Source organism: Dermacentor albipictus, chromosome 5 (assembly GCF_038994185.2).
Source record: "Dermacentor albipictus isolate Rhodes 1998 colony chromosome 5, USDA_Dalb.pri_finalv2, whole genome shotgun sequence".
NCBI classification, from domain to species: domain Eukaryota; kingdom Metazoa; phylum Arthropoda; class Arachnida; order Ixodida; family Ixodidae; genus Dermacentor; species Dermacentor albipictus.
The window spans coordinates 123165019-123173851 of record NC_091825.1 but is presented as its reverse complement, the minus strand read 5'-3'; the positions used below and the strand labels follow the sequence as shown (position 1 = coordinate 123173851).

Sequence of the window (8833 nt, the reverse complement as noted above, 5' to 3'; positions counted from 1 at the left end):
GTCCGGGGAGTTCTAAGAGTTTGTCTTAGCGCGGTGTGGTGTACAACACCCCCCCCCCCCCCCCCACGCCCACCCACTCACCCCACCCATATATATATATATATATATATATATATATATATATATATATATATATATATATATATATATATATATATATATATATGTTCGTTCGCGTTGAAGTGAGAGATGGGCAGAGGTCAATTGGCTCGCGTCTGCTGCCGCGATTCCTCACTCTAGCATTTTGACAGCGAGTTTCCGCTGCCGACGAGCGAGATGTGTTCATGTTTACAAGTTTATACAGCCGATAAAACTACTATCCTTACTTCGTATAGCTATCTACTAATTTGCTATCGCAATCGATGCTTCGCCTTTCGGGCGAAACTGCGACTTCTTTATCCCCTACTCTTCCCCCCGTGCATGAGTAGCCAATCGGAACTACCTTTGGTTAACCTCCCTGCCTTTCTATGCATCTCCCTCCCTCCCTCCCTCCCTCCCTCCCTCCCTCCCTCCCTCCCTCCCTCCCTCCCTCTCTTAGCCCTGCCGATAAGCTCTCACTGTTCTAACGGCAGCTCTTGCTGGCCTGCCAAAGAGGCCCTAAATATACCCGCCTATCCGAAACGCCACGCACGAGCAGTGGAAGACTGTGCTGACCAGCTTCATGTTAAGAGTTTCAGCATATAGACTCTACATATAATCTAATGTCGATCTTCATCAACAACAAAGAGAATTGAGTGTGATATGCTATGTGCCCGCTCCGACACATTTCTTAACTATAAAATACTACAAAAATACAAACCTTCATGCAGAAACTTAGGCAGAATTGTCAGCATAGAACTGAAAGTGCAACTATATTTCTGAATAGGTGGTCACTTATGTTACATCCGACTCCTCTGAAAGATGCCAAACGAGACCGCAGATCGCGCGAAAGAAGGCACATTAATTAGTAAAGCTGTATAAATCAGCTTTACTTATGATTTTACGTGCTTTGTGCTTCTCGAACAAAATTATTGTCTTCAGTTCAAATGGAGATGTTCTTTTCAAAAATATTTCATTCATATACGTGAGAAAGAAAGCAGTGAATCCCTCCCATTTTGTTGTGTTTGGATACCATTTGTTGATCCTCAAAGCAACTTTGTTTATATTTCTTGATTAACTTAAATTAACCTAAATACTCGTTTGACAGTACATATGTGTAAGAAGACCGTATGGGTTAATAACTATATGAGACACAGCGCATATAAAAACATGTACACGTATGAACTTATAGTATAAGCTGTTCGTTCGCAATAATACTGAAAAAAAAGTTCACGCATATTAGTTTAATTGTGATGTCCTTGTCAACCCTACAGCCTCAAGGCTCTATATTCGGGACAAATATTCCACTATGGGAATGGACCACCTGAACTCAGAAAAGGAGGAAAAAAGAGAAAAAAAGAAGGGAGAGAGGGAGAAGCAGTATTGCGCGGCGTCTATGACAGGCTGACTGCTCTCAATTTCTCTCTCTCTCTCTAAGTCTCACGGATATAAACGTAACTTAAATTTACTTTTCTCACGGCTTCCGATTCTTGACCAATATAGCCGACAGTGGGTATGCGCCACTGTTATTAAGCATCATCGTCATCATTGTATCCAGCCTTACCATTCGCAAATTTACTACAAAGGAAGTGCCGATATTCAACAGAGTTGATAAACAATATAAAGGCGAAAAAGAAAAGGCGTCAGATTTCTATAACACACGTACATATACACTAAAATTTTCAGAACATAATATAGCGTGCTTTTCTTTTGTCAGCTCGCTCTTACATTCGATCCTGCAGAATTAATGCACGATAAATATCCTATACGATTGTTTCTTTCCGGTGTTGTGTATGGAACATAGCAGCCTAAATCCAATTAATTCTTACACACGACGAGGAGACACAGGAGTGCTTTAATTTAACTGAAACACCAAACAGTCACGCGCCAGCGCGAGCCCGCCTGTCTCGACGGAAGATGAAAAAGAAAGACGACGGCCGAGCATCCTCCGAAGGGGCCGCGCTGTGAGCACGTAACGCAGAGCTCTGCGTAAATACGAAGCATCCCCGGCTGATCGTGCATGGTAAGAAACCTTCTTCGTAACTCCTCTCTTAGTTGCGACGGCGGGGCTTTCTCTCGTTTTGTGGCGCCTCGAATATGAGGCTTATTGAATTCCCGACACGACGCTTCGCAGGCAGACACGTATGCACGCCGTCGGCGCTAACGGCCGTCGCCAGAGGGCTCCCTCCTCGAATTAAGCGACGACGCGTTAACGTGGCTGCGTATAAAGGCCCGGTTTAAACGTTCTTTCCCTATCGTCACCGCCAAGAGAGAGAGAGAGAGAGAGAGAGAGAGAGAGAGAGAGAGAGAGAGAGAAGTTTAATGATACGAAATGCCGAGAGGTCGGCCTGAGGTATATTCCTCTAGCCAGCTACTCGGCATTGGGGGAAGGGGAAGAGGGAAAGAAGGAGGGAAGAAAGAGAAGAGAAAAAGAGAAAAAGAGAAAGAGAAGAGAGAGAGAGAGAGAGAGAAAGAGAACTGCCAAGTCGTACGAATTAAGGGCCCGTTCACGGACGCTTCCCCATTAGAATTTGAGTTGTGCGTATAAATGCATGGGGGGGGGGGGGGGGGGGGGTCCATACTAAAGTTTGACAAAGGCGACGCAAATCGCGAAGTTCGTAAACGAGTTACATCTTACTTACTCTCTTTTTTCCAGACCGTTATGGCACGGTACACGATTAAGGAGGCGCTCTTTCGGGAAGTACGTGCTTAACTTTCAGCGCAGCTCCAGGAGGGAGGGAGGACGTCCACCTGAAATAAGTGGAATCTGTGAGTCTGTTTATTCACTTGCCGTTGTCTCGTCGCGTAACATTCGCACTTCTGCCCGATTTTTTTTCTTTTTCAAAGGATACAATATAGTCAGGCATGTGGGGTGTTCCAGCCCACGTCCGGGAACTATGGCTGTGGAATCTGTAGTTCGATTTTAGAAATGACAATCAACGATTATTACCGAAGCAATTACTAAGATGTAACGAACTTCCCTATATCATATTAAGTAGCTATAATTTATATAACTATATTGTGCTACTATCTTATATTATATTACCATATATTATAGTAATATCTGGCATGCCTCATAATCAGAAAGTGGTTTTGGCACGTAAAATCCCATAATTTAATTTAATTATAGTAATATCTAAAGCTCTTACGTTGTGGCGATATCTTGTGCACTTTGTCATCAAGAGCAGAACTTTGTGATCAGATAAATATTGGCGCCGGGTTTGGTCCACCTCCGCAAAACGTTAATACAAGTCACACGTTGAGACTGCTTGAGATAAAAGGCGAAGCCAAGCGCCATTAATTCCTATTTGGCTGTATTGAGGCTTCCGTATGCCGACGCCAACGGCTGAAGCGATCACATCTGCAAGCCACTATAGCGACGCGAAACTGAGCAGTGACCACGAAACTACTATCATCATTCTGTCCATTTTTCTAAGAAACTGGCTCCAGACAGATTCTCACATATGGCACAGCCAGGCCCAATGTTTTGCATCCGCCCTGTCACGGCACTGTCCGGTTTCACTTCGACTGGCCTGCTGGCCTGACGCAAGTCAGCCAGTCGTGTCAGTGGTACGTCCTGTATAACACAGCCACATGCTCAAGGCTCATGGCTTTCAAGCGTGAAATGACGTCTAACCTTTCGCCCCGCCTCTTCCGTGTTTTAGACGCAGGCGCGAAACAAAGGCGTGCAGTGCAGACCCGAGCCCGACGGCACATCCACCATGAGTCGAGGCAGCCGTACGGCTACGCAGCGCCTGCGACTCGAGTACTCCAAGCTGCTCCGGGAGCCGGTGCCGTACGTGTCGGCCCACCCGCTGCCGGCCGACATCCTCGAGTGGCACTTCGCCGTCAAGGGGCCCGAGAAGACCCCGCTAGAGGGCGGCGTCTACCACGGCAAGCTGCGCTTCCCCGTCGACTTCCCCTTCTCGCCGCCCTCCATCTACCTGATCACGCCCAACGGGCGCTTCCAGTGCAACACCCGCCTGTGCCTCAGCATATCCGACTACCACCCGGAGTCCTGGAACCCGTCGTGGTCCATGTCCTCCATCCTGACCGGGCTGCTCAGCTTCATGGTGGACGAGACGCCCACGCTCGGAAGCCTGGACACCACGGTCGAGCAGAAGCAGAAGCTGGCCCGCGAGAGCCTGCGCTTCAACCTGGAGGACAACGTGTTCTGCGAGCTCTTCCCCGAAGTCGTCAAGGAGACGCGCGCAGTCCTGGCCGCCGATGCGGCCGTCAAGGGGGACTGCCCGCAGGTTCCCTGAGGCGCGTCAACTGCATGGGCTCCCGCACCGCCATGCGTTCCTAACCTCCTCTTTCTTAAGTCCACATAGCGTACAGGCTACAAAGCTAGTTTCCTTGAACTGAGGTCTTCATTAGACGTGGGCCGAAGCTTCAAGATGCGCCACGATAAAAAGGAGTGTTCGCGAACAATGATGTGCGAGTTCGTAGCACGTTGACGCATGCAAGAAGAAAGCCGTCGGCCTTTGCCTTACTTCACACCGCACGTCGCTCTAGGAGCTCGTCGCAGTGTGCGGATGCATCGTTTGCGAAACGAAACGACTGCTGCGTAGGAGGTCCTTGCGGCGCGAGGTCCCATATGCGCGGTGCACTGAACACGACTTCGCTTCGAAACTTATCAGGAGGTTAAGGAAATTATGCAATAAAACGTACCAGGTGCGGGAACGTATGTGCTCATTATTTTCAGATGAACGAGTTCAGTGTGGTAGCGTCTCACATCGCCAAGTGAAAAACATCCAACCGACCGGTAGACAGGCTAAGCATACCTTTATATCTAGCATACCAAAACATTTTGCTCTGTATAGTCGCTTGGAGAGGGCTTCCAAATCTTACGACATCCCCTTCAGGCGCCTATCTTGGTCATTGAAAATTTTAACAGCCAGTTTCTGGTATCTTCAGAATAAAACAAGCAGCTGCAGAGCGGGTTAATAATGTTAAATTATTCAGTGAGTTTTCTTAACTATATAGAGAACGTGGATTCCATGCGAGAACACTCTACAGGAACGAGAATGAGAACGTCAACTCTAACGTCTAGCGTGCTCGGAAAGCAGCTATCCCAGCCTACCTTAAAAAAATATATAACCGATGAAAAACGTCGTAAACGGTAGTGAAATACGTGAACCCATCACATGACGACGTACTGACACCGAGAGTGAACACTCGTCGTCGACCTTCCAACTCGTTCTGACTTAAAAAAAACAACAACAAAACAAAAACAAAAAACCTTCATATATTAAAACTTGCAGTTTGAATATGTTGCCAGTGGATGTTAATGCTCACTGGTACATACTGGGTGGCTAAATAAAGTTAATCAAAGAATACGTTAAGTGTAATTCATCTTTCGATTAACAGATCGGTGTGCTTTAGACATGCGTGTGAGCCGACATTATGATGTTCAGACTTTATGTAGGAAGTCAGTTTTTTTTTTGTTACGCAGGACAGATGCGGGTGTACCTCGTCAACATACAAGCGTTACGCTCATTCGCTGGTACTTTCATTTGGCGCCTTATTAGTAGCTAGTGACACCCAATTACTCAATGTCCGAAGCTGGCACTAAACGGCCAGAAGCTGACAAACAGCAAAATTTGGAGAAGAACTATTGCTTTAAGATTTGGTTTTGTTTGGTGTCTATGGATGGCTTTTGCATGCTGAAAACGATCCTTTTCTTCTTCTTCTTACCCGGCGGGCGGCACTTAGATGTATTTATGTCATTCTTTTCTAACTTACCATATTCCCCTTACTATATCGCCACCTCGAACCCTTGCCAACTACACCAAAAGAGGTGTAGAGGGCGCTCGTAGCGACCGCCTTTTCCTATATTTTTATGTAGGCGTTTTCCTTTGCGTATGTTTGAAGGAATCAACATAATAATTCACTGCTGCTGGATTAAGCTCTGGCAGAAAATGAACGTTGGCACTAGCCTGCCATGTCAGGCCCTTGCGACATGCCTGCTTCCTAAACTCCCGACACCATCATTAAAAAAATATTAATACATCTTTTCAGATTTCATTTCATTTATACCACTTCGTTTCGTGTTTCTCTTTCCGTATGGTTGACCCCGCGTGATTGCTGCTTGCTGGCATACGCTGTAGCTCGCAGCATGCATTACGTTATTTCACTTGAGGCCCTTTCTTTTTCTCCTTCCTCTCTTCGTTTCTCTCTCTCTCTCTTGCACACACACTCAGGACCAACGTACGCCTAACAAGCAATATGGTTTATTCAAAAGCGCAACACTACAAAAAGATGATCCTTAACTATGCTTACAGCGCAAGGCTTCGCGTGGACGAAAGACGGCACTGGAACAGAGAAGGTTCTTTCTTTCGTCTCTTCTGACATCCACGTGAAGCCTTTAGCTGTTCGCGTAGTTAAGGTATAGTCTAGGCACTATGGTTAAAGGATTACTCACCAACTAGCCCGAACATTTACATTGCTAAAAAAAAAAGGCGATGTCAGATTTGCGCAATTTTCCGTCACGCGTTGCGCAGTAATGCGTGAAATGCAGTAAAACGCCGCTCAAAGTTGTGAGAGTGATGAAGAGAGAGACAGCGACAGCGATGAAATTATTTATTCACACGACGCAGGTCCTGCATTCGAGGAGCCCCAGCACTATACACTTTCTTGATAGCTATAAGGAGTCGTGCTTTATGAAACGCCATTTCACAGAGAGAACGCATACTACACGACCTTGACAGTATATACGGGCAGCAGAGTGTGAACAGTTTGGAAATACGTGCAGACCGCGCAGCACCAAGTCGGCCGTAGAGGAAGCCAGAGGCCCAGAGCGGAAGTGTGCAAACCGCGAAGAGACGCCCCTGCGGGGCGCGGAAACGACTGTCATGCCAGTCGGCTGGCGTTTAACTGTGTCGAGGACACCGCAGCTGCTGCCACTTGTCTGCTTTCTCAGTGCCCACTGTCGCCATTCGGCATCGACGAAGTATATTCACTGCTAAAGCACTGAGCGCGTGCCTGAGTGGTTCTCATTCTGCATCGTGTTACGCGAAAGTATACAGTTTTTTGGAAGTGGGTGTACCTGTAGTCATCAGGGCCGGCTCAAGCTTGAGGGAATTGCGTTCGAGAACCTTCAAGGAACAACTAACAGGAAAAAGAAATGAGTTCCCAAAACTTGATTAATTACAAGCGCGTTCCATGGACGCTGTAACGTAAAGCTGTTCCAATCTGTCTCTACTCCATTTATGCCACTATAGTCCTCCACAACTGGCGAAAGAGCAATTTTTTAAGCAAGGAGGAGTGACCTCCTAGAAACGAGGGGAGTGTGCAAGTGTGCGAGTCACCGCCCGATGCTTGCGTCGGCGGTTGCGTAAATTTGACGTCAGCAGATTGGTATAAAGTGAGAATTGAAATTTTTTACGTTATACCACCTCCTCATGAACGTGAATGAGGCAGGGCAATAAAGGAATGCCACAATACTGCGGTAGCGGCACTTCATTTTCATGTCTCGGGACGGCCTCCTCAGATTACGCCGAAAGACGATCCTCCCCCTTGGATTTATACATCGGTCACTCACTCACACTCACTCACTCACTCACTCACTCACTCACTCACTCACTCACTCACTCACTCACTCACTCACTCACTCACTCACTCACTCACTCACTCACTCACTCACTCACTCACTCACTCACTCACTCACTCACTCACTCACTCACTCACTCACTCACTCACTCACTCACTCACTCACACACACACACACACACACGCACGCGCACACACACACACACACAAACCCACGCACGCACGCACGCACACACACACACACACACACACGCACACACACACACACACACACGACTTGTTGGTATCTATAGCTGCATCACATAGCAGAGACAAAAAAAATCATTTTAGTGAAACAGTTCTTACCATTATGCAAGGAAGAGTGTGTTGGAATTTGAGTGATTCCGGCAACGAAGGCTGGCACCGCTGTTTTGTGTCGTGACCTATTGTAGCTGACTCAAGCCGGGTGCTGTGCATGGTCAGCCTTGCAAGCGCGATCGCTCGAGCAGACCGCCCTCATTTTCAGAGAGAAAGACAAAAATCTAAAGAGACGATGAACACATCGTTCTGATGCATCGATGGCGTGGTTGGCGTACTATACGTATACGTGCGCAGCGGAAACAAAAGAAATGTAAGCTTACGCAGATGGCCGACGCGCAACATCGAAGCAGGAAACACGTGGGCTCCCCCTCCTTGGCCGCGTCCTACTGTCGAAGCCAGCAACGCGTGAATCTTCCTTACAGGCCATGCGCATCGTACGAGAACCTGGTTCGCTGGGACGTCGGTGATCTTGTTTTGTCATGTTCTTCAAGCGTTCGGTTCAGTGGCTACAGGCGGTACACACGTTCGCGCCTCGCGGTGTTTTGACTCGCACGCTGGTTGCAGCCATACGATATATAGGCGTGCTTTCACGTAGTACCGCACGACGATACGTACAAGCACTGCTCTCTGAGAGGTGCGTGACTGTACCGAGGGCAATGCGAGGCGTGACTTATACTGTGCGGGGGTATCTTCGGACGTGCGTGAGAACGACGGAAAACTTGGTTTCCGTGGTGTGGCTGTAGCGAGTCGCGAAGCGGAAAAGAATTCGAACTCTTGTTCTTGTTTATTCGTTTACAGTTGAGTCCCACGTGTGCTAACGCGTGCGTGCCTGCGAAACAAGTTGGTAAATATAGCCAAGGTGGAACATCGTTTGAGATATCTGAATTTCGTCACTCTCTAT

At 47.4% G+C, this 8833-nt stretch overlaps 1 pseudogene; it reads left to right on the top strand.

Moving 5' to 3' along the window:
• Positions 1-1945: 1945 nt before the first annotated feature.
• Positions 1946-4764, top strand: LOC135911593 (ubiquitin-conjugating enzyme E2 J2 pseudogene; annotated as a pseudogene).
• Positions 4765-8833: the final 4069 nt, after the last annotated feature.